Raw genomic sequence first — 27,497 nt, 5'->3', positions numbered from 1 at the left:
AATTGGCACAAAGAAAGCCGTTGATATTGTATTTACAATAAGATCTATGTTTATTTTGAAAATACTGTGAAGTGAAAGTCGCTCAGGTCATGTCCAACTCTTTGCAACTCCATACAGTTCATGGAATTCTCCAGGCCAGAATACTGGAGTGGGTAGCAGTTCCCTTCTCTAGGGGATCTTCCCAACCCAGGGATCTAATCCAGGTCTCCTGCACTGCAGGAGGATTCTTTACTAGCTGATCCACTAGGGAAGCCCTGAAAATACTGTAGTACTTGTCAATTAAATGGGCTTCCCTGGTGGCTCAGAGGTTAAAGTGTCTGCCTGCAATGCAGGACACCTGGTTCGATCCCTGAGTCAGGAAGATCCCCTGGAGAAGGAAATTGCAACCCACTCCAGTATTCTTGCCTGGAGAATCCCATGGAGGGAGGAGCCTGGTAGGCTACAGTCCATGGGGTTGCAAAGAGTCGGACACGACTGAGCGACTTCACTTGTCGATGAAATAGGTTCACGTGTGTTTATTGAGCACCTGTTATGCATCACTGTTGTAGGTATTGGGGATACTGCAGTGAATAAGATACAGCCCTCGCTTTCTACTTTCATTCTAATGTGTACAGTGACTCCATAGAGATCTAAGAAGCATGGTAAAAACCTTGTGTAAAAATGGGGCCAAACCTGCTTTTTAGAATCCCAAACTCCATTTCTGGGCCATAAAACTCAACTGTTTTGGCAGCTTTTGGGGAGTCCAAGAATGGTTACCCAGATTTTTATTAATCTTTTTTCTTTTTCCTTTTGTAAATTGAAGTGTAGTTGATATACATTTGTTATTGAGCCTTACCATAGTAAAATCAACTACTGACACCTGGCTGTGGTAAAGGAAAGTGCAGCGTTTATTGGAAGGCACCATACTAGGAGTCTGGGACAGCTACTGCTTAAAAAGCCTGCAATCGCTAATGGGCAAGGTGAAGGAGGTAAGCCAAAGGGTACATGACCAGCCCGTGCACAATTCTGTGTCTGGTTAATGGGGAGGTAACAGGGTGCGTCACAGGAGTTAACCTTAGAATTAGGCATTGTCCTTAGGCATCATGGACTCAATGGACATGAGTCTGAGCAAACTCTGGGAGATAGTGAAGGACAGGGAAGCCTGGTGTGCTGCAGTTCAAGGGGTCACAGAGAGTCAGACTTGACTAAGCAACTGAACAATATTAGGCTCCAGTAGTCTTGGAGGCTATGTACTCTGGTCATGGAGTAGTGAACTAGTTAGCATCTTCCACCTGGGGGTTTTAGCATCTGTAAAACAACTCAGGAAATGTACATCAGCTGCTACTATCTAGGCACTTATCAGAGGAGCTAAAGCAGAGGATATGGGTGAGGGGATCTGTCCCTGGGAAGGCAGCATTTGGTTTTGCTTGGTTACACATTATATGTTATAGGTGTGCAATATCGAGATTCACAATGTTTAAAGGTATTTAAACATTTATAGTTATAAAATATTGGCTATATTCCCCATGTTCTTGTAGCTTATTTTACACATAATAGTTTGTACCTCTTAATCTCCTACCCTATAATACACCCCCCTGTTCCCACTGGTAACCACTAATTTATTCTCTAGATCTGTGAGTCTGCTTCTCTTTTGTTATATTCAGTAGCTCCTCATATTTTTTAGATTCCATGTACAAGTGATATCATGCAGTATTCGTCCTTGTTGAACTGACTAATTTCACTTAGCATATGCACGGTGTTTTGTTACCGAGGCTTTTAAAAGCTAGGACTCAAAGCAGCAATGTCGTGGAGGCAAGCTGAATATGTATTTTTTTACTCTGGTCAAAACTAAGGGTAAATCTTTAAGTATTTGTGTGTGGCAGCTGGATCTGCGCCTTTTCTACTTCTATTCAACTAACCTAAAGCAGTTGTCAGGGAGTGAAAGTTGTTCCTTGTTGGCACGTTGACAGGAGCTCCCAAAACACTGACACCCTTCCTTTGCAGCCACTTCGGTGAGTCCTGTTGATGCACAAGGGTGCTTAGTCCTCTGCGCCATCCGCTTCCTGGGAGCCCAGGTCGAGTATGGGGGGCGCCCAGGGAGGGAGGAGCCCGGGGCGTGGAGGGTGTGGTTGGGGCGGAGCGCGGGGCGTAGAGGGCGTGCCCGGAGCGTGGTGGGGGTGTGGTGGGCGTGGCCAGGGCGGAGCACTGGACGCAGAGGATCTGGCCCGGGCCGGGCGAGCCCCAGTTTGAGTGCTCCCTGGAGCCCCCAGCATCTGGCTCCGGAGAGAGTCGACGTGCAGATTTCGAGGAGCCCGAGCCGTCGGTTGGCGCAGCTTAAGGCCAGCGCCGCAGCAGCTCGAGTCCAGTAAACGCGAGGGGAGGTCCCGCATCCAGGTACATGCGAGGGGGTTGCACTCCCCGGGCCGCCGCCTCCGCGCGCCTCCTCCACCCTCCTGCGCCGGGGGCCTTGACTTTTGGAGCTGCAGGCCGTAAAACGCCTACGGCAGCCCCATCCAGACCTTGGCCTCGGCGCCCTCCGCGAACTCCTGTGTGCGGCGCCCGAAAGCGGCCAAAGCGCCCTTGAGGCAGCCCCCTGTTGTGGATCTCCCAGCTGAGCCAGGAGGCGAGCGCAGAGGAGGGAGAGAGAGTCTTAGTGGCATCAGCTGAGTGCCCACCTTCTGGGCTGGGAGGGGCGTCCCGGGCTGCACCCCTCCCGGCCACGAGCTAACTCGGAAAGGAGGGGAATTGGATGCTGTTTGAGTATTTTCAGTTGTCTGCAAAGTTGGTAGTTGCTGTTGTTACCCGCCAAGTCGAAGGGTATGCACTTCCAGCAAGGCATTAATTAAATCTGTTCTCTGGCTAAGAGCGTGTTTTTTTGTTGTTAAAAGTTTTTAATGTTTAGTTTTGGCCATGCAGCGCGCTTGTGGGATCTTCTGTTCCCCAACCAGGGATTGAACCCTGGCCTCTGGCAGTGAAAGCACTCAATCCCAACCATGGAACTACCGGGGAATTCCGTTCCCCCTTCCCCCCCCCCCCCTTTTTTTTTAAGATTCAGATCATTTGCAGTGAACTTGGAGTGATGGTTTTAGTTATTGAATTAGGGTGGAATTAGTAGTGATGGGGAAAGAGTTCACAGGGTTAAAAAATAGGAATACTAATAATAATAGAAAAAGAGGAGGAAGAGAAGAGATAACTTTTCCTTGGTGTTCATTACTTGCCAGGCACAGTTTTAAGCTCTTCTATTGATTCGTTTGCTTGGATGGTAAGGATGGGAGTTTACTGAACTCCAAGATAGGCTGAAACAGAAGTTGTGAGAATTGAGACATCTGGGAGGATGGTTGGAGATGAGTCATAGTGAAACAAGGAGATACGGGTGAACCAGGGAAAAGAAGGAAATCAGGAGACTGGAAATTTGAAAAAAGTTCTCAGGGTTGGGAATGGGGGTATAGAGTTCAGAGTACATGGAGTAGCTGATTTGAACTTTGAGATTTCTGTTGTCAGGTACGGGTAATTGGAGGATGAGAAAAGAAAGAAAAGATTTGAAGGGGGGTTGTGCTCAGTGATAGTAAAGCTGGAAAACCACCAGAGAAAACTGCTAAGATGCAGAGGAGAGGAAGATGGATCAGGCAATGCAGATAGGTTTGAGGGGATGTCACTATTGGAAAACACTCAGAACGTGGACTCTGTAGGGGGCAAACTAGGCAGGCATCATGAAAGTCTATCTACTGACCTGGCCTGGATGGAGCTCTGGCAGGACCACTGTAAGTATTCCTAAGCCTGGGTAGAGTTGAGCTGTGGTTTGTTGATGGGAGGGAGAGTTGACAATCAGACCGGGGGAAGACATACAGGTGAGTTTGATTTATCTGCTTTTAACCCCTTGCTAGTTGTAAATGAGAGACCAGCTTTTTATGTGTGTGAAATGAGTATTAATTAGCAGCAGGTAGCTCTGACTCTTATTTTCTTAAACTGAGAGCATCAAAATTTCTTTTGCAAAAACCTGCATTATCCCCAGGAAGCTGCATAACTCATGTCCCCAAGCCTTGCTACTTGTGCCAGGAGATTTAGTGAGGCTGACTGGCAAGCCCCTCAGGAAAGCCTCTGGAGTTCAGCACTGACACTGCCTTTGGTGCCCCTGTTTAAGCCATTCCATTGTATGTAAAGTTTCATTCATTTACTGTAATGTGTACTTTCCAAAGCTTTTACGAGGTGGTCTCTTGAGCTTTCCTATTCTCCCAGGGGTTGGTGCAGAATAATTTGGAATAGATCCAAAAATCAGTAAGTGGAAGAAACTCCATAGTTGTCATTTTTTTACAGTCTTTTATTTTAAGTTGGAGGAGGATTACTTTATAATACTGCAATGGTTTCTGCCATACATCAACATGAATCCTCCATAGGTATACATATGTCCCCTCCCTCTTAAAAACCTCCCTCCCCATCCCATCCCTCTAGGTGTCACAGATTGGGTTCTCTGTGTCATACGGCGAATTCCCACTGGCTATCTATTTTACGTATGTACAATGCTACTCTCTCAATTCTCCCACGCTTCCTTCCCCAAATGTGTCCACAAGTCTGTTCTCTATGCCTGCGTCTGCACTGCTGCCCTGCAAATAGGTTCATCAGTACCATCTCTCTAGATTCCTGCTGCTGCTGTTGCTAAGTTGCTTCAGTTGGTGCGACCCCATAGATGGCAGCCCACCAGGCTCCGCTGTTCCTGGGCTTCTCCAGCAAGAACACTGGAGTGGGTTGCCATTTCCTTCTCCAATGCATGAAAGTGAAAAGTGAAAGTGAAGTCGCTCAGTCGTATCCGACTTTTATCGTCTCCATGGACTGCAGCACGCCAGGTCTCCCTGTCCATCACCAACTCCCGAAGCCTACCCAAACTCATGTCCATTGAGTCGGTGGTTTCATCCAGCCATCTCACCCTCTGTCATCCCCTTCTCTTCCTGCCCTCAATCTTTCCCAGCATCAGAGTCTTTTCAAATGAGTCAGCTCTCTGTGAGAGGGTAACAGGCAGGAAGGCCAGGGGTCTCCAAATGGAAAAAAAGAGGCTGCAGGTGCCAGACATTTTTATCTCTCTTAAGCGGCAGGAAGAAACAAACCAGCGATATGTCTTTCCTTCTCTATACAAATTTAAAAGGAAGTTTCTCTTAAAGTGCTGTGTTGCCAAGACACCTGGTCTCACCTGAAGCTAACTACTCTCAAACCTTGAGTTAACCAAAACGTTTCTTTTTCGTATGGAAATATTGTCTTAAGCTATGTTAATGTACCCCAGACTCTTCTTCAAGTTGGTTCCTCCAAATGGCCTAGCTTACTTACTCAGGTATTGTTCCCCTAATCTATGTAAATGAAACTATTTGTTGGTATTCTGCCCTTCTACAAGATTCAAGTCAATCGTTTAATGGCCAGGGATGAATTATCTGGTGCCATTCTAAATTTTATGACATTCTTTTCATTAACAGACTGTGAGTGACTATATAACATACAGCTAAAGACTAAGAGGGGGGTACTCTTTTGCCCCCTTCTGATGCCTATGTCAGGAGCTTTCTCTATCTCCTTTATACTTTAATAAAACTTTATCTCTGAGCGATCCAACCTCGTCTCTGGCCCCGGATTGAATTCGTCTCCTCCGGAGGCCAAGAATCCCGCGTCTAGTCGTTCAACAACAGCCTTTCATCTGCATCAGGTGGCCAAAGTATTGGAGTTTCAGCTTCAACATCAGTCCCTCCAATGAACAGCCAGGACTGAGCTCCTTTAGGATGGACTGGTTGGATCTCCTTGCAGTCCAAGTGACTCTGAAGAGTCTTCTCCAACACCAAGTTCAAAATCATCAATTCTTCGGCACTCAGCCTTCTTTATAGTCCAACTCTCACATCCATACATGACTACTGGAAAAACACCATAGCCTTGACTAGATGGACCTTTGTTGACAAAGTAATGTCTCTGCTTTTTAATATGCTGTCTAGGTGAGTCATAGCTTTCCTTCCAAGGAGTAAGCGTCTTTCAATTTCATGGCTGCAATCACCATCTGCAGTGATTTTGGAGCCCAGAAAAATAAAGTCAGCCACTGTTTCCACTGTTTCCCCATCTATTTGTCATGAAGTGATGGGACCAGATGCCATGATCTTAGTTTTCTGAATGTTGAGCTTTAAGCCAATTTTTTCACTCTCCTCTTTCATTAAGAGGCCTTTTAGTTCTTCTTCACTTTCTGCCATAAGGGTTTGGTGGTGTTGAATTCTGTTAGTTTTTCCTTTTCTGTAAAGCTTTTGATTTTTCCTTTGAATTTGAATGAGATCCTGGCTGGAAAAAGCAATCTTGGTTGTAGGTTTTCCCCTTTCATCACTTTAAGTATGTTCTGCCATTCCCTTCTAGCCTGTAGAGTTTCTGTTGAAAGATCAGCTGGTAGCCTTTTGGGCTTGTATTCCCTTGTATGTTATTTGTTGCTTTTCCCTTGCTGCTTTTAATATTTTTCTTTGTATTTAATTTTTCTTAGTTTGATATGTGTCTTGGCATGTTTTTCCTTGGGTTTATCCTATATGGGACTCCTGGGCTTTGTGGACTTGGGTGGCTATTTCCCTTCCCATTTTAGGGAAGTTTCAACTATAATCTCAAATATTTTCTCATGGCCTTTCCTTTTGTCTTTCTCTTCTGGGACCCTTATGACTCGAATGTTGTTATGTTTAATGTTGTCCTGTAGGTCTCTGAGAGTGTCCTCATTATTTTTTATTCTTTTTTGTTTATTGTGCTCTGTTTCAGTTTATTTCCACCATTCTGTCTTGCAGCTCACTTATGCATTCTTTTGCCTCAGTTACTCTACTGTTGGTTTCCTCTGGTGAATTTTTTTGCTTAATTTACTTATGTTTAGTTGAAAGATAAATGCTTTACAATATTGTGTTGTTTCTGCCATACATCAACATGAATCAGCCATAGGTAAACATATGCACCCTTCTGCTTAAAAACCTCCCTTCCACCCCTCATCCCATCCCACTCCTCTAGGTTGTCATAGAGCCCTGGTTTGCGTTTCCTGAGTCATACAGAAAATTCCCACTGGCTGTCTGTTTTACATATAATAGTGTATATGTTTCCACACTACTCTCTCCACTTATTCCACCCTTTCCTTTCCCATGCCCCTGTGTCCTTAAGTCTGTTCTGTGTGTCTTTGTCTCCATTACTGACCTGCAAATAGATTCTTCAGTATCGTCTTTCTAGATTCCCTATGTATGTGTTAATACAGAGTATTTATTTTTCTCTTTCTTACTTACTTTACTCAGTATAATAGGCTCTAGTTTTATCTACTTCATTAACACTGACACAAATGCATTCCTTTTTATGGCTGAGTAATATTCCATTGTATACATGTATCACAACTTCTTTATCCATTCCTCTGTTGATGGATGTTTAGGTTGCTTCCATGTCCTAGTTGTTGTAAATAGTCCTGCAATGAACACTTGGGTACATGTGTCTTTTTCAACCATGGTTTCTTCAGTGTATTTTTTATTTCAGTTATTGCATTATTGATTGCTTATTTTTTAATTCTTCAAACTCCTTGTTAAACATTTCTTGTATCTTCTCTATCCATGCCTCCATTTTCTTTCCAAGATTTTGGATCATCTTTACTTTCATTCCTCTGAATTCTTTTTCTGGGAGATTGCCTATTTCCTATTCATTTGGGTTGGAGAAGGGTTCTTTATTTCTCAGTGCTTCCATTTGTTAGTTTCCAATTGAAAGCAGAAAAGAGACAAATATAATCACTGATCATTGATGAGAGTCTTTTTCCAAACTCACTTTATTTGAAATTCTGGTACCATCACCACTAGGATCATCCTCACCATTAAGATTAAAAAATCTCTTTCAGATAAATTTTCCCAAGAACATGTCATGGTGTTATCTCCTAGTTCATGTGTTCACAAACATCTTTTGCATTGAAAAGAGAAAGTACCAGGATAATCAATATTGCATTCATTATGCAAATAAAATTTTTATAGAGATAAGGTTGTATGGAGATGAAATTAACTGTGTCAGTTCAGGAGGAGTTTTACAGGAAAAGAAGATTAACATGTTAGGTCTTCAGTGGCTATCTTCACTGATGTGTATAATGTTGGACAAAATGAAATCCCTATGTGCCCAAGCTCAGTGGAGGAATGCTTACTGAGCCATAGAAATTTGAGTAGGGCATGTCTCTAGAGTTTATGACAGCCCATTTTCTTTTCTCGATGTGAGGATGACTGGGTCCCTTCTTGTCTAAATTGGAAATCATGATAATTGTTCTTTTTGATTCTTTCATTATTTACTTTTTGTATACTTGTTAAGAAACTTGTATAGAAAAAATGTGTTCAGTTGCTCAGTCCTCTTCTAAAGTAAGTTGATATTATTCTTCAGGTCAGAGTAGACTATAACATTATATTTTTTTCAGATATTTATATGTATGAGAAAAGGGATCATTTTATATAGAGGGAGATCAGATCAAACTTAATTTACTGTATTCTTCAACAGAGGCTAAGATGTACAATCTTTTACTGCCCAAAAGTTCTACTTTCAAGCTTGATTTCCTTTTGAATGATTTTTACAATGATAATACAGAGAAGTTATTTTGTGTATTCACTTTTTTCTTATTTTACTCAAAGGAAACAGATGTCTAACAAAAGTGAGTTAAAAGCTGAGCTACAGCGCAAAAATAGCACTTAGCACAGCAAAGGGGACACTGGAAACAGAAGGAAGAGGAGAGGAAAAAGGATGATGAGGAGTGGAAAATGAAGGAAAGGGAGTGGAGAAAGGAGGAAGGGGAGTTGAAAAAGAAGAAAGAGGAGTGGAGAAAGGTGAAAGAGGAGAGGTAAAAGAAGAAAGAGGAGAGAGAAATGAAAGACATAAGTAACGGGTGCTGCGGTGTTGTGGGGAAGAGGAAAACCACTTGATTCCGAGAGGCTGGTCAAATGGATAAAAAGGAGCCTGTAAAAGAATGCCTTTATGATACCTGAATAAAATGAGTGATGTCTAACATACTCAGAGTGGTAAGGCCATTGCCATCTGCTGTGTACTGGTCAGGTACCACATAAATGGTAGATAGCCTTTTGTCTAGAGGTCCCCAACCCCAGGTTTACCCCAACCCCAGACTTGAACAGAACTCTGAAAATGGTCTGTGATATCTCTCCATTTCAGGGTCTCAGATCACTATGCTTGACTTGGGAATAGCAGTGTGCAGTCATGAGGTTTAAAGAAGTTAGTCTTATAAAACACTCAACAATACCTGGGATGTAGTTGCTCCTTAATAAGTGTAAAGAATCTGCCTGCAGTGTGGGAGACGTAGGCTCAATCCCTGGGTCAGGAAGATCCCCTGGAGGAGGAAATGGCAACCCACTCCAGTATTCTTGCCTGAGGAATCCCATGGACAGGCGAGCCTGGCCAGCTACAGTCCATGGTGTCGAAAAGAGTCAGACACGACTGAAGCGACTAACACTAGTAAGTGTTAGTGTCGTGGGAAGGTTTTAGAAAAATGACTGGCCAGAACATTTTAGGAGGAAAACAGAAAATGATGCAGTGGACTACCATTATTTCCTGAGTGTATATTTGTCAGAGTAAATAAGAAGCCTGGGTCTGCTGAAGGGAGAGCTCTATTTCTCTCCCTTAGTGAGAGTGGGGATAGTATAGCAGACCCTGCCATAGGAGACATGACATCTAGAAGAAATGTTAGTGGTCTTCCTTTGAGGCCCCTCTTCATGCCAGCAAGGCAGTAGAGACCTGGAGTGGAAGTGGAGCTTTTCTGCCTGCGAGACCCGAAATCCAGGACTCTGCTTTTTTTTTTTTTTTTCCTCATCTTTAGACAATTTAATAAGCACACTATAATGAAAAAGTCATTCTTTCTAAATCTTCTCTCAGTTGCTTTCACTATTTGTCAAGAAATTATAAAGTATTCTTTTTCTGTTCTAAAATAGTTAAAAAATTTTTTATTGACATATGGTTGTTTTATAATGTTGTGCCAATCTCTGTTGTACAACCAAGTGACTAGTTATACACATATAGACATTCTTTTGTATATTCTTTTTCATTATGGTTTATCACACGGTTTGCATTATGGTTTCCTGTGCTATACCTTAGGACTTTGTTGTTTATCCATTCTGAATGTAGTCATTTGCATTTATCAACCACAAGCTCCCAGTCCATCCCTCTCCCTCCCCTGTTCCTCCTAGCAATCACAGTCTGTTCTCTTATGAGTCTATTTATGCTTTGTAAATAGGTTCATTTGTGCCCTATTTTAGATTCCACATTCAGTGATACCATGTTATTTGTCTTTCTGACTTATTTAGTATGATAATCTCTAAGACCCCACATGTTTGTGCAAATGGAATTCTTTCATTTTTTTAATGATGGAGTAATATTCCATTGTATATATGTACCACATCTTCTTTATCCATTCATTTGTTGATGGTCATTTAGGTTGTTTCCATCTCTTGGCTACTGTTAATAGTGCTGCTGTGACCATAGGGGTTCATGTATTTTTCTGGATTATAGTTTTATCTTGGGTGTATTCCCAGGATTAGGATTGCTGGATCACATAGTAATTCTACTTTAGTTTTCTGAGCAAACTCCATACTGTTTTCCATGGCAGCTGCATCAGCTTACATTCCCACTAGCAGTGTGTCGGAGTGGAATCCAGGACTCTTGATTCCCAAATCAGTGCCTATCTGTCATATGTTTTTTTCCCTACTATCTCAATCCAAAAATAGTTTATTTTTAATTCTGCAATTTGTTGTGGCAGTGTAGAAATAGCCTACATCTTGTTTCAAACCAGATGCCACATGAGTAGTTTTCTAAGGACAGTTTGTATAGTGTGATATGCTAATTGTATAGACATCAGACCTGCTTCCCTCCTCAAGAGTTTTTCTTTAAAGGATAAAAGAATGTAATTTGAAGACTTACAAGCTAAGTACTATTTCCACTATAAGGCTGAGAGACCAAGGTAAAAAGATGTTTTCTAACAAATTATTTTTCAGTAAAGTAAAACATAATTGCATTGCCCTCTATCCTCCTGGCATTCTCTTGGTACATTACTCTTTGACTGATGCCATAGTTTATTTGCCCATGACAGTGAGCATAATGCTTTTCTTTGGAGATATTTGCTGTTGTCCATGCCATTTCCTTCTCCAGGAGATCTTACTGACCCATGGATCAAGCATTGCAGGGAGATTCTTTATCATCTGAGCCACCTGTGCCTTTCTGCATAGGACATACATGATAGAAAGTTACAGATAATATGCCTTAAGTTTATTCAAAAGAAAATGACTAGACAGATCTTTTTCTGTTCCCTGTATATGAGCTTCATTAGAACTTCTCATGTTCATTACCACCAGCACCTGCTGTCCTTGAAAGGATGAAGAAAGGTCAGATTTTTGTTGTTGTTGTTGCTGGAATATAGAAATGGTTTTGACATGAGCACTGGGTTGCCGGTAGTTTAGATGATGACTTGTCAAGGTGGTGTTGTAAAGGAGCTTTCTTGAAGCGGGTATAGCTGGTGGGAATGTCCCAAAGGGTATATAATTCTTAGATTTGACAGCTATAGAATAACAATTTCCAAAGGCAGAACATTTATTCACTGAATACATTTCTTAATTGAGCATTGACTTCTAGATGTGAGGATCTAAGGGTAAACAGAGTAAACATGTATCTGCTCTCAGTGAAGCTGACAGTCCAGTTACGGCTTAACTCTTCACTGTTGTGTGCTAACTCTTCACATGCTATTCCGTATTGGCTTCCTTGTGGTTTTTTTTTTTTTTTTCCCCTTTTGTATTCAGAGGTGACAGTGGTGATTCCCTTTTCTGTCATTTCCCTGCCCCCTTTTCCTTCAATCCTTTCAACTTTATGATAGGTGAATGTTGATATAGATCCTTACTTCTTATTTTAGTTCTGTCTTTGCCTCTGTTGTATGCATAAACTTTGGAACTTTGTTAGTTTAAATGTTACAATTGGGAAAGTGAGCATTCATATCTTCCAAGATGAAACTGCCATTTCAGAATTCTCATGGGTTACATGAGAGAGCCTGCTTCTTCTACCTTATTGATCCCCATAAAGGGAGTTTCTCCTCTGATGACAGATAGACTTAAATACCTGAGCGTATTCTAAGCCTGTGCTGAATAGTAACAGAGCCCAACACTATGTGCAAAGATGTGTTTTGCTTGTGGTCAGGGTATAGGTATACCATCTGAGAGTCGAAGTTGCATCAACTCTTTCTGCTTTAGAGGCCACCATGGAAATTATGCTTCACTGCTTTACAACGTACTTTGCACTCCTGAAAGAGATAATGTGTCTGTTAGGGAGTCCAGTTTGCCCCTGGGGAGGAAGGTGTGTCTAGTAAGTGGATAATTGGCTTTTGACCATGACACCCTCACTCCTGGAAACTCACAAAGCCTTGTTGTGAGGTGGCTGCATGTCAAATAGGATGTTACATGTTTCAGATGTGGGGCAAATGCTTTAAGTCATAATTTGTTATGAAAAAGAAAAGAAACCTGAGTATTTAATTCCGCTCCCCTCCCCCACCCTGGAATTCCACTAGTAACCCTTAACCTGTATTTTGACTTGTTTCTATCCTATAAAAAGACAGACCCAGCATAGGATGTTACTGTCAGAGGCTTACACACATGTGCTTTTAAGGCAGTGTGTTCTTAGTGGAAAAGAATGTCTCTCTTCAAAATGACTTGTTGTTTTATATTTTTCTACATGTGTAATTTTCTCGTTTGAATTAATGTGTGTAATGGAAGCCCAAGAAAATTAAAATTAAGTAACATTACTTACATAAGTATTGTTCACATGCCTTAATAATTTGGATTTGGTATAATCCCAAATGTGAGCCATCAATATTATAAACACACCCTCATCACAAACTAGTAATATGTCTTCCCAGAACTGACATGGGATCTAAAAAATACCAGGCAGAATTTTTGTTTAAAATCCACATCCCAGTTATAAAATTTTTATCTTGACTGTTTCTTCTGAAACTCAGTGAGGAAAACTCTGATATCGGTGGTAGAGGCAGGAAAAAGCCTTCAACCCAAAGAAAAGTACTGGATTAATAATTACTAAATGGAGCAGTTATGTTTTTCATCCTTTTTACCCATGATTATATCTCTTTAGGAATTTTGCCTGGTCTCTGCTGCCATGCATTTATCATTTTCAGTTTCATCCAAGAGAAGCATACATTTAGCTCTGTTATGCACTTTTTACTCTGGCATCTACTTTTGTAGGCTGATACACAGCAGAAGAAAGAACCAGTTTAGGATGACTCTGACCTGGATTATAAACGCTGAGAGACAGAGGCCCTGCTTCAAAGTATGGCAGTCTGTCTGGAGCCCCCTCTAGGTACTTCAGAATGCTTTGTGTTACTGTTTTCTCAGATTTGATTTGCGTGTGATGTACCATGGGCTTCCCTGATAGCCCAGCTAGTAAAGAATCTCCCTGCAATGCAGGAGACACTGGTTTGATTCCTGGGTTGGGAAGATCTGCTGGAGAAGGGGTGGGCTATCGTCTCCAGTATTCTTGGGCTTCCCTTGTGGTTCACTTGGTAAAGAATCCACCTGCAGTGTTGGAGACCTGGGTTTGATCCCTAGGTTGGGAAGATGCCCTGGAGAAGGGAAAGGCTACCCACTCCAGTATTCTGGCCTGGAGAATTCCGTGGAGTGTACAGTCCATGAGGTCACAAAGAGTGACTGTACCATGTCCAGTGTTTACTATTCTTTTACATCTCTTTTTGTTTTTCTATTTTAAGAAGTACTTTGGCTTATGGTTCAGGTATATTTACTTGTGAATTTGAGGGGCCAGATGGAGATAGGAGGACAGATTGTAGAGTTGCTGGCAATTTGCTGCTTATTGGCTGATGCCCTGGTCAGCCTTCTCTATTGTGTTACTATTAGAGTATCTTATACTTGTTAAATGTGTTGATGTTGTTGTTCAGTTGCCCAGTCTGGTCCGACTCTTTGCAACCCCATGGACTGCAGCACACCAGGCTTCCCTGCCCTTCACCATCTCCTGGAGTTTGCCCAAGTTCACGTCCATTGCATTGGTGATGCCATCCAGCCATCTCATTTTCTGATTCTCTCTTCTCCTTCTGCCCTCAATCTTTCCCAGCATCAGGGACTTTTCCAATGAATTGGCTATTCACATCAGATGATGTAAATAAATGAATTACCCCATGGTAAATTCAAGAAATTTTGAAGAAAAAAAAATGTTGTTTTTCATTTCCATTGCTGAATCCCAACCTCTCTCTGCTGATGTAAACCCTGTGACTCTGGTTATGAATTTCATAACCACCACAGGCACAGAGTGATGAAAAATAGAATGCTCAGTGGGAAATTTGAAGGAAAACTTAAAATGCTGACAGATTAGCAGCCAGTTAATATGTTTAAATTTCTTTGTCCATGGCTGATTCATGTCAATGTATGGCAAAAACCACTACAATATTGTAAAGTAATTAGCCTCCAACTAATAAAAATAAATGAAAAAAAATTATTGTAGAAGAAATTCCCTAGCCTTGATACCTAATAAAATTTCTAAACCTCTAAATAAATAAATAAATTTCTTTGACTCTGATGTATATATTGGCTTCATTGGCATTTTTACTACAGCATCCTTCTTCCAACTCATTATCTATTTCCTTATTTTATCCAGAGTTTGGATATTGAGCTATTTGTTTTATTTATGTTGAAGGTAACTTGTTCATAATATGTTTCTTGTGTCAGCCGTATATGACTCATGGATAGGCTATTTTATTTTTCTTTATCCATTTGCTTTCCATACATTTCAAAATAATCCTAGTATGTCTGTAAAACTACATGATATCCAATGTAGTAAAACAAAAACTTTAAAAGTAATACATACAAATAAAAACAGTATCAGATTTCCTTTTATAAATTGTTCATCTTTTAATTCCATCATTGGCTTTTATATTAAAATAAATTTTCATTTATTTCCATAATTAAATTAACAATAAAAATTATCTCATCTACAATAAAATGGTGTTTATATCAATATAAATAAAAAGCTATACATAACATTCATATAAATTATTTCTGAATATCATTCAATACATACACACAGAACTAAAACACCATGAAAAAGCATTTTAAACCTCAGTTTGTAGTCGGTAAAATCATATGTATAACAATGGTGTCATAAACACCAATGAAATGTCTATTGTTTCGTTAGCTTCTTTGTGGTATGAAAGAGGTAAGCTGTGGGATATTTGAGTGATGGAGCTTCTTTGAGGAGCTGACAAGCCTTTTTATTACTTAGTTGACAAGTGATATGTATTAGACACTGTTCAATTATCTTTTTGCCTCAAAATAGCCTTTGAAGTTCTGCTGCAGTGTGAACACTGGTTAAACACAACAGTAGAATATCTTCTCCCCTAACCTGCATAAAGCCAGCAATTAAACCTTAAGAACAAAACAGATGAAATATCCCTAAACCATGACCAAATTCTGAACTACCCCTGCATCTCTGCCAAAGGGCCTGGCCAGGGTGGACCCCATTTTCAATTTTTATCCATCTCTCTGACCTACCTTCTGACTTACTGCAGAGGGTAATCAGTGGATTAATTGTAGAATCACATAAAAGTCTTGACAGATCTGCCATTGTGTTAAAGGATTTGGACAGAATAGTTAAACCCTTTACCTTATGAAATAAAGGAAATTGCACATGATTGAAACCAAATGGGAATCTGCACTGTGTACTGAGGTTTCTTTCTTTGGCATGTGTGATATTGAAAACCCGTTTTCCTCTGGCCTGGAGCCGCCTTAGCTGTTGGGTGCAGCGTCTATCTGAAGGACATTAACTTGTATTTGAAGGATAGAGAAAAAAATATATTTGCATTTTCTTTAGTGTTTTCCTTTTCTTATGCTTGCTGTCAGATTTCCAGCCTGTGCTGACCTTGATCTGTGAGCTTGTTTCTCCTGTCTGCAGAATGGCTGTTCATCTAGGTGCACACGACAGTGCTTGCTAGAGCTGCCAGATGTGAAGGAACACAATTCCCAAGCACAGTAAACAGTATAAGGTGATGAAACTACTAAGTGTAAAATAAAGCAGCCTGGCATTTTGCTTTGTTTTGAAAGAGATTTTTAAACAACTGGGTTCAATATTTACCCTTTTCTCTGTCACTTAGTCTCTCATAGCACATGCAGTTTACCCACGGACGATAGACTTCCCTCCAAATACAGACATAAAACAGATTAGCTGACTCTCCATGACTGTTTAAAATTGCTCATAATCACTTATTTCATAATCTTTTAAAATTTTATAGACACCTCGTCTTGTTTTTTACTAGGTCACATCTATACTAACAAAATAAAGTGAAGAGTTAGAATTATCTGGATAGTTGATGCTAGAGAGAGATTTGCCTTGAATTATCTGGGTAACTGCTTTGATTCGCCACTTTACTTTGTTAAGGTGAACATGGCCTTGGAATCTCTAAGTTAATTCTCTCTAAACTCATTTCAAATTTTAATTTCCAAAATATGAAAAATGCACTTGACTTCCTTTTCTTTCCTCTTTTTTTCTGTTATCTCAGTCTCTCCTGGCTACACAAGCGCTTTAATTTGGGCATGGCTGTTCTAATTTGTCTCACACTGCTCTTTCCCCCAGTGTAGTCACTGAATTTTTTAACATGGGATTCCTGTTATTTTCATTATTTAGTCCAAATCCCTGCATCTGTATCCTCAAGATCCGCGATCACTCCCAGTGAAGCTGGAAGCCAGGACTCAGGAGACTTGGGACCATTAACACGGTAAGAACTGTCCCTTCACAAAGGCCATGGTGGCATAGTCAATAATACAGAATGCTCACAAGGCCTGAAAATCACACCATTCTGTTGTACATTGTTAACTGTGCATGCCTCTTCACCTGTCAGTCATTTATGGTTATATTTATGGTGGCCTGCTGTTTTTGATGGCATAGTATCGACTTTGAACCCTGGAAGTGATAAATTTATATATCATTCTCCCTTGAATGGGCTAATTAAACCCCATGTGTCTTGTTTGACAAACACAAACATACCTTTTAGCTTGGGTCTTAAAGAGAGCAGGGAAAGACCAAAGACGAACGGACTATATATTCAGCTGCTCATTATTCTACTTTGGTTTTGGTTTCCATGTGAATCTTTATTATGAGAACACCAAGATGTTCTAACCCTAAATTTAATTTTTCAGAAGTCTTGATTATTTGTTCAATGTGAAGTGAAGTGAAAGTCACTCAGTTGTGTTTGACTCTTTGCAACCGCATAGACTATACAGTCCATGGACTTCTCCAGGCCAGAATACTGGAGTGGGTAGCCTTTCCCTTCTTCAGGGCATCTTCCCAACCCAGGGATAGAACCCAGGTCTCCCACATTGCAGGCGGATTCTTTACCAGCTGAGCCACAAGGGAAGCCTAAGAATACTGGGGTGGGCAGCCTATCCCTTCTCCAGCGGATCTTCCAGATCGAGGAATTGAACCAGGGTCTCCTGCATTGCAGGTGGATTCTTTACCAACTGAGCTGTCAGGGAAACCTATTTGCTTAATAGGGTTGGCTAATTTGAAAACTCAGTCCCCAAAGTGTTTTTATTGTCATTACTGATTGTTATCATCATCAAGATTGACTGCTCTGTTTTTGTCATTTGCCAGATTTTTTATTATCGTAGATATATTCTAGGACTATGTAATTCATTTCTCAAAGCAGGAATAGACATTCTCTAATTTGACCACTGAGGGGACATCCAAAGTGTAAAAATGTGATGAGAGAAAGGAGAAGGCTCATAAATAGGTGTGGACAAAATATCTTAAAGTATTTTCATAAAGTTTCAATGAAAGAAGCATCATCACAGCCCCACCATTCTAATGAATCAGTCTTTGGTTTGTCCATGTACCTTCCAACCTTTAGCTACCCACGTGCATTTCTTGCTACCATATATGTTCTTGGAGAAGAGGTATACAAGTCTGCATTTTTCTCTTTTCACTTAACACATTATTGTAAGCATGCTCTTCTGTCTATTGTTTTCAGAAAAGTCTATGTGATTTGGGGAGAGAAAAATATAGAAACAGGAGTAGTATTAGCCTGTACTATAGGGATTTTTGCTTTCTGAAACCAGCATGTAAGACTGAGATGGTCTCATCAGTATCTGCCTATTGGTGTATTTCAGACTTGAGTCTTTGGTTTTGACAGGGCCTTTTGAAACCTGTGGACACTGCTTTCAATTTGATAAAAATGAATATAGAGGCTCTTGTGGGCCCCAGGCTGGTTTATATTAGCAAGTTGGCTTTGTGATTTGGGGTAGCACATATTTTCTTTCTTTCTTTTTTTTTTCTTGAACAGTTCAGAAGGTCTTTGAGAGGGGACAAGGCATAATAACACCATGAGTGATGCTTAGTGTCAAAGCTGCCATTGGTACATTAAGTGCTATTACTGACTTCACAGTTGATGAGCTCGTTGGGAGACTTCTAGAGAAAGCTGACTGGTGCTACTAGCACTCTAGGGACACAGCAGTTTTTCCTTCTGAGAGAACTTCATTTCTTTCCCCTTACATGATATTTTTACTTAACCACCTTAGAAGAAGTGCTGTCTACTCCCATCCTACTCAGACTCCACAAACTCACTTGAGTTCTTTGTAGGAATGTTTTGGCAAGAGTAGGCAATTAGAAGTCAGTGAGTGTATACCTTGCTAAGTGCAGGTTTCATAAGAATGCAAGGCAATTGACATTGAGGAAATGATGATTTTTTTAGAAAAACTGAGCACAAAGTTGGCTCAAGGAGAAGGCATTAGGAATAGCTTAGTAAATCTTTTCATTGTTTTGAACTTAGGAACATTCCATGCAAATTTATGTTTTTGTTTCCATAATATATATCAGTTCAGTTCAGTCGCTCAGTCGTGTCCGACTTTTTACAACGCCAGGCCTCCCTGTCCCTCACCAACTCCCGGAGTTTACCCAAACCCATGTCCATTGAGTCAGTGATGCCATCCAACCATCTCATCCTCTTGTCATCCCCTTTTCCTCCTGCCCTCAATCTCTCCCAGCATCAGGGTCTTTCCAAATGAGTCAACTCTTCTCATCAGGTGGCCAAAGTATTGGAGTTTCAGCTTCAACATCAGTCCCTCCAATGAACACCCAGGACTGATCTCCTTTAGGATGGATTGGTTGGATCTCCTTGCAGTCCAAGGGACTCTCAAGAATCTTCTCCAACACCACAGTTCAAAAGCATCAATTCTTCGGCGCTCAACCTTCTTTTTAGTCCAACTCTCACATCCAAACGTGATGACTGGAAAAACCATAGCCTTGACTAGATGGATGTTTGTTGCCAAAGTAATGTCTCTGCTTTTTAATATGCTGTCTAGGTTGGTAATAACTTTCCTTCCAAGGAGCAAGTGTCTTTTAATGTCATGGCTGCAATCACCATCTGCAGTGATTTTGGAATCCGGAAAAATAAAGTCAGCCACTGTGTCCACTGTTTCCCCATCTATTTGCCATGAAGTGATGGGACCAGATGCCATGATCTTAGTTTTCTGAATGTTGAGCTTTAAGCCAACTTCTTCACTCTCCTCTTTCACTTTCATCAAGAGGCTCTTTAATTCTTCCTCACTTCTGCCATAAGGGTGGTGTCATCTGCATATCTGAGGTTATTGATATTTCTCCTGGCAATCTTGATTCTAGCTTGTGCTTCCTCCTGCCTAGCATTTCTAATGATGTACTCTGCATATATGTTAAATAAGCAGGGTGACAATATACAGCCTTGACGTACTCCTTTTCCTATTTGGAACCAGTCTGTTGTTCCATGACCAGTTCTAACTGTTGCTTCCTGACCTGCATACAGGTTTCTAAAGAGGCAGGTCAGGTGGTCTGGTATTCCCATCTCTTTCAGAATTTTCCACAGTTTATTGTAATCCACACAGTCAAAGGCTTTGGCATAGTCAGTAAAACAGAAATAGATGTTTTTCTGGAACTCTCTTGCTTTTTCGATGATCCAGCAGATATTGGCAATTTGATCTCTGGTTCCTGTGCCTTTTCTAAAACCAGCTTGAACATCTGGAAGTTCACGGTTCACATATTGCTGAAGCCTGGCTTGGAGAATTTTGAGCATTACTAGTGTTTGAGATGAGTGCAATTATGCGGTAGTTTGAGCATTCTTTGGGATTGTCTTTCTTTGGGATTGGAATGAAAACTGACCTTTTTCAGTCCTGTTGCCACTGCTGAGTTTTCCAAATTTGCTGGCATATTGAGTGCAGCACTTCCACAGCATCATCTTTCAGGATTTGAAATAGCTCAACTGGAATTCCATCACCTCCACTAGCTTTGTTAGTAGTGATACTTCCTAAGGCCCACTTGACTTCACATTCTAGGATGTCTGGCTCTAGGTGAGTGATCACACCATGGTGATTAGCTAGGTCGTGAAGATCTTTTTTGTACAGTTGTTCTGTGTATTCTTGCCACCTCTTCTTAATATCTTCTGCTTCTGTTAGGTCCCTACCATTTTTGTCCTTTGTTGAGCCCATCTTTGCATGAAGTATTCCCTTGGTATCTCTAATTTTCTTGAAGAGATCTCTAGTCTTTCCTGTTCTATTGTTTTCCTCTATTTCTTTGCATTGATCACAGAGGAAGGCTTTCTTATCTCTCCTTGCTATTGCTTGGAACTCTTTGTTTAAATGGATATATCTTTCCTTTTCTCCTTTGCTTTTTGCTTCTTTTCTTTTCACAGCTATTTGTAAGGCCTCCTCAGAAAGCCATTTTATATATATGAGAGTTCAATTTCAGAAGAATGTTATATTTCAGTTTTTAAAATTCCACCTGAAATGCCTTTTTCTGTAGAAGAAACATCTTTGAAAACAGCTACTATTAACTCTAACATTTCATAAAACATGAGACTGAGAGAAGAGCTCGGTAATTCCTAAGAATAAAACTCTGTCATCATAAATTTGAATATTTGTGTAGAATTTTGACTTTTTGAACAATGGACTATCTTTCAGATGATAAGTCAGAACCAAATCAACACATCTGGTTCTACCTAAAGGGTACAGATAAATTCTGTCATTCATTTGCAAAAGTTTAAAACCAAAACTGCAGTTTCTTTTACAAGCCAGAATTGCCAAACATTTCTCATATAACACCTGTAAGTGGTGTATTTGGAAATTGTCATACTTAATATGCCCTTTTATTTAAAAGAAAAAAAACACGTTCACTAGTGCTTTAAAAATATCAAGTGCAACGTGAACCCAAAACAACAAACTAAATTGCAACGGGACCACACCTATCAATAATTACCTTAAATGTAAATGGGTTGAATGCCCCAACCAAAAGACAAAGATTGGCTGAATGGATATAAAAACAAGACCCCTATATATGCTGTCTACAAGAAACCCACCTCATAACAAGAGACACATACAGACTGAAAGTGAAGGGCTGGAAAAAAAATATTTCACGCAAATGGAGACCAAAAGAAAGCAGGAGTCACAATACTCATATCAGATAAAATAGACTTTCAAATGATCTGAAAAGAGACAAAGAAGGACACTACATATTGATCAAAGGATCAATCCAAGAAGAAGATATAACAATTATAAATATATATGCACCCAACATAGGAGCACCGCAATATGTATGGCAAACACTAACGAGTATGAAAGAGGAAACTAATAGTAACACAATAATAGTGGGAGACTTTAATACCCCACTCACAACTATGGATAGATCAACTAAACAGAAAATTAACAAGGAAACACAAACCTTAAATGACACAATGGACCAGCAAGACCTAATTGATATCTATAGGACATTTCACCCCCAAACAATTAACTTCACCTTTTTCTCAAGTGCACACGGAACCTTCTCCAGAATAGATCACATCCTGGGCCATAAATCTGGTCTTGGAAAATTCAAAAAAATTGAAATCATTCCAGTCATCTTTTCTGACCACAGTGCAGTAAGATTAGATCTCAATTACAGGAAAAAAAATGTTAAAAATTCAAACATATGGAGGCTAAACAACACGCTTCTGAATAACCAACAAACCATAGAAGAAATAAAAAAAGAAATAAAAATATGCATAGAAATGAATGAAAATGAAAACACAACAACCCAAAACCTATGGGACACTGTAAAAGCAGTGCTAAGGGGAAGATTCATAGCATTACAGGCTTACATCAAGAAACGAGAAAAAAGGCAAATAAATAACCTAACTCTACACCTAAAGCAACTAGAGAAGGAAGAAATGAAGAACCCCGGGGTTAGTAGAAGGAAAGAACTCTTAAAAATTAGGGCAGAAATAAATGCAAAAGAAACTAAAGAGACCATAGCAAAAATCAACAAAACTAAAAGCTGGTTTTCTGAAAAAATAAACAAAATTGACAAACCATTAGCAAGACTCATTAAGAAACAGAGAAGAACCAAGTTAACAAAATTAGAAATGAAAATGGAGAGATCACAACAGACAACACTGAAATACAAAGGATCATAAGAGACTACTACCAGCAGCTCTATGCCAATAAAATGGACAACTTGGATGAAATGGACAAATTCTTAGAAAAGTATAACTTTCCAAAACTGAACCAGGAAGAAATAGAAGATCTTAACAGAGCCATCACAAGCAAGGAAATCGAAACTGCAATCAGAAATCTTCCAGCAAACAAAAGCCCAGGACCAGATGGCTTCACAGCTGAATTCTACCAAAAATTTAGGGAAGAGCTAACACCTATCTTACTCAAACTCTTCCAGAAAATTGCAGAAGAAGGTAAACTTCCAAACTCATTCTATGAGGCCACCATCACCCTAATTCCAAAACCAGACAAAGATGCCACAAAAAAAGAAAACTACAGGCTAATATCACTGATGAACATAGATGCAAAAATCCTTAACAAAATTCTAGCAAACAGAATCCAACAACATATTAAAAAAATCATACACCATGACCAAGTGGGCTTTATTCCAGGAATGCAAGGATTCTTTAATATCCACAAATCAATCAATGTAATACACCAAATTAACAAATTGAAAGATAAAAACCATATGATTATCTCAATAGATGCAGAGAAAGCCTTTGACAAAATTCAACACTCATTTATGATTAAAACTCTCCAGAAAGCAGGAATAGAAGGAACATACCTCAACATAATAAAAGCTATATATGACAAACCCACAGCAAGCATCACCCTCAATAGTGAAAAATTGAAAGCATTTCCCCTGAAATCAGGAACAAGACAAGGGTGCCCACTCTCACCACTACTATTCAACATAGTTTTGGCCACAGCAATCAGAGCAGAAAAAGAAGTAAAAGGAATCCAGATAGGAAAAGAAGAAGTGAAACTCTCGCTGTTTGCAGATGACATGATCCTCTACACAGAAAACCCTAAAAACTCTACCAGAAAATTACTAGAGCTAATCAATGAATATAGTCAAGTGGCAGGATATAAAATTAACACACGGAAATCCCTTGCATTCCTATACACTAACAATGAGAAAACAGAAAGAGAAATTAAGGAAACAATACCATTCACCATTGCAACAAAAAGAATAGAATACTTAGGAGTATATCTACCTAAAGAAACAAAAGACCTATACATAGAAAACTATAAAACACTGATGAAAGAAATCAAAGAGGACACAAACAGATGGAGAAACATACCGTGTTCATGGATTGGAAGAATCAATATTGTCAAAATGGCTATTCTACCCAAAACAATCTATAGATTCAATGCCATCCCTATCAAGCTACCAACAGTATTTTTCACAGAACTAGAACAAATAATTTCACAATTTGTATGGAAATACAAAAACCCTCAAATAGCCAAAGTAATATTGAGAAAGAAGAATGGAACTGGAGGAATCAACCTGCCTGACTTCAGGCTCTACTACAAAGCCACAGTCATCAAGACAGTATGGTACTGGCACAAAGACAGAAATATAGATCAATGGAACAGAATAGAAAGCCCAGAGATAAATCCACGAACCTGTGGACACCTTATCTTCGAGAAAGGAGGCAAGGATATACAATGGAAAAAAGACAACGTCTTTAACAAGTGGTGCTGCGAAAACTGGTCAACCACTTGTAAAAGAATGAAACTAGAACACTTTCTAACACCATACACAAAAATAAACTCAAAATGGATTAAAGATCTAAATGTAAGACCAGAAACTATAAAACTCCTAGAGGAGAACATAGGCAAAACACTCTCTGACATAAATCACAGCAGGATCCTCTATGACCCACCTCCCAGAATATTGGAAATAAAAGCAAAAATAAGCAAATGGGACCTAATGAAACGTTAAAGCTTTTGCACAACAAAGGAAACTATAAGTAAGGTGAAAAGACAGCCCTCAGATTGGGAGAAAATAATAGCAAATGAAGCAACAGACAAAGGATTAATCTCAAAAATATACAAGCAACTCCTGAAGCTCAATTCCAGAAAGATAAATGACCCAATCAAAAAATGGGCCAAAGAACTAAACAGACATTTCTCCAAAGAAGACATACAGATGGCTAACACATGAAAACATGCTCAACATCACTCATTATCAGAGAAATGCAAATCAAAACCACAATGAGGTACCATTACATGCCAGTCAGGATGGCTGCTATCCAAAAATCTACAAGCAATAAATGCTGGCGAGGGTGTGGAGAAAAGGAAACTCTCTTACACTGTTGGTGGGAATGCAAACTAGTACAGCCACTATGGAAAAAAGTGTGGAGATTTCTTAAAAAACTGGAAATAGAACTGCCATATGACCCAGCAATCCCACTTTTGGGCATACACACTGAGGAAACCAGATCTGAAAGAGACACGTGCACCCTCATCGCAGCACTGTTTATAATAGCCAGGACATGGAAGCAACCTAGATGCCCATCAGCAGATGAATGGATAAGGAAGCTGTGGTACATATACACTATGGAATATTACTCAGTCGTTAAAAAGAATTCATTTGAATCACTTCTAATGAGATGGATGAAACTGGAGCCCATTATACAGAGTGAAGTAAGCCAGAAAGATAAAGAACATTATAGCATACTAACACATATATATGGAATTTAGAAAGATGGTAATGATAACCCTATATGCAAAACAGAAAAAGAGACACAGATGTACAGAACAGACTTTTGGACTCTGGGAGAAGGCGAGGGTGGGATGTTTCGAAAGAACAGCATGTATATTATCTATAGTGAAACAGATCACCAGTCCAGGTTGGATGCAAGTGCTCGGGCCTGGTGCACTGGGAAGACCCAGAGGGATCTGGTGGAGAGGGAGGTGGGAGGGGGGATTGGGATGGGGAATACATGTAACTCCATGGCTGATTCATGCCAATGTATGACAAAACCCACTGAAATGTCGTGAAGTAATTAGCCTCCAACTAATAAAAATAAATGAAAAAAAAATATCAAGTGCAACAAAAATTACTTTTATTGATTTTTAAGAGCAGTTAAGTAAATTTTCTAAATTGAGTGAATCAATAGGAGATATATTTAATAATTTTTCAATTATACTAGTATGATTTAATTTCTAAACATAAGAGTGTCATAATTTGTGTTCCAATTTCTGCTTCTGTTACAGCCTACTTCTCATTTATAATTTATACTTGTGGTACTTTTCTCTTTCTTGTAATTAGTTTTGATAGAACCAGTTAATCATTTCTCATTGAAACATACTGAACAAAAAAAGGTTTCAAAAAAGTCTATTAATAAAAAAATTTTAAAGACTGGTCTTACATATAAATATCGATGAAAACATTCTAAACATACTATTTGCAACTGGAATCCAAAGCAATATTAAGAAGATAGAATGTTACGCTTAACTGGGATGGATTCAAAAATTCAAGGATATTTTTGTACAGGAAGATATGTTACCTTAATTCAGCACATAAAAACATCAAAGAGGGAAAAGTAAGCATTGCAGTATATACTGAAATGATACTTTCAAAATATAAACATCTAGTTTCATATTTTAAAACTTGGTAAACTAAGAATAGAAATGTTTTTCTCAAAATGATAAAGAATATTAATTTCACACCAGGAGCTTACATCTTTTATACATGAGAGTGAAGCATTGGCACTTTATAGATCTTAAAGAAAAATTGCTTATGTTTAGTATGATACGTGTCTCTCTTCCTCGGGAAATGACAGGTTCCTTAAGAGCAGGGAGTGACATTTGTAGTTCTGTCCATATAGTAGGTATTTGTTAAATGTTTGTTGAATGAATCAGGTATCACTCTACTTTTTACAGATGAGGGCACTGAGGCACAGAGAATAAGTAATTTTCTCAGGTTCACACAGGTTGTAGCTACAGTGCTACGACTGAACCAGGGCAAGTTAATACAACTTTCCCCAGTCTATACTTTAGCCCTGCATCATCTCTAACAAAGATTGCCATATGATACATGACCTACTTCATATGGCTATTGCTTTAAACAAATTAATATCTGTAAAGCACCAGGAAAGGAGTCTGGTATATATTGAGAATATGTGAGTTTTAGCTGTTACTGTTTGATTTATCCCTACCCTTAATCCCTAACCTTCAGATACTTGACCAGAAATGAATCTATTTAAGTGATAAGCATTCAGCCCACATTTATTCTTCTTATGCACAAGGATGCCACACTAGGGCTGTTTCTCATGTTTGACGAGATTCCTTAGGCTTCCCAGTAACAAAGCTAAAGTAGAGACTGCACTGGCCGGTAGAAACTAGGAAAGTATTGACATCAGAAAGTTCACTGTACACCGGGGCATAGGCTATGCATTGTCCCTAACCTGATTCAAGAGGAAAACTTTCAAAGATAAAATAGGTATTGATGTGATAACATATTGTGGAGTCTCTTATTACAATAACATCCATCCCATGATATCCTTAACATAATAGAGGGAAGATGACTGATGTTTATCTTTTGTGACAAGGGGACTGGGTGGAAGGAGAGTAATACAGTGATACAGTTTATTTCTATCTTCCTTTCTGACCATCTATGGCCTTAACACCATTCATCAGTTCTACTTTCCAATCAGTCAGGGACACTCAAGCTCCCCTGCATTTTATTTGTAATAGTCCCTTACTATAGGAACAATATGAGTTCATTTTATACAATTAGAAAATATAGACTAGCAAAAATAAAGAAAAATCATATTCCAACAATCAGAATATGCATTAGCACTCTTAATACCTTAGTGTATATTCTTTCCCACAATATATATGTCATCATGTAAATGACAAATGATATCATACTGTACAAACTGTTGAACTTGCTTTTCTATTCAGGTATCTCTACTTTTCATTTCAGTACATTTTCATCGTATCTAGTGTCTGTATCATCTACACATTTCCCCAGTTACTCCCAACATAATCCTATTATATTTAAAATTGATGCCTGTCCTCCCAGCTGTCAACATCTATCAACCAAAACCCTTCCATCCATAGATTTTCTCTGGAGAGGTGAGGACCCTCTCCAGTGAGTGGATTGAGGGTCTTTCAGGCTTCCAACTTCACTCTAGATCAGAGTTGGAACAGATGTCTGCTATTCTCTGCTCTTCAATTTGAACATTA

The 27,497-nt window shown here is 39.5% G+C and overlaps 1 long non-coding RNA gene across 3 annotated transcripts in view; it reads left to right on the top strand.

Moving 5' to 3' along the window:
- The first annotated feature begins 2,200 nt into the window (after positions 1-2,200).
- LOC110149422 (uncharacterized) overlaps positions 2,201-27,497 on the top strand; it is a 55,802-nt gene continuing 30,505 nt past the window's right edge. For all 3 annotated transcript variants that reach the window (XR_011491686.1, XR_011491685.1, XR_002317465.2), the window contains exons 1-2: positions 2,201-2,373; positions 16,651-16,741. This is a non-coding gene — a long non-coding RNA (uncharacterized lncRNA). The remainder of the gene's footprint in view (positions 2,374-16,650; positions 16,742-27,497) is intronic.

This window comes from Odocoileus virginianus, chromosome 16, assembly GCF_023699985.2.
Source record: "Odocoileus virginianus isolate 20LAN1187 ecotype Illinois chromosome 16, Ovbor_1.2, whole genome shotgun sequence".
NCBI lineage: Eukaryota > Metazoa > Chordata > Mammalia > Artiodactyla > Cervidae > Odocoileus > Odocoileus virginianus.
Note: the sequence above shows the minus strand (reverse complement) of the source record. Positions and strands in the feature narration are given on the sequence as shown.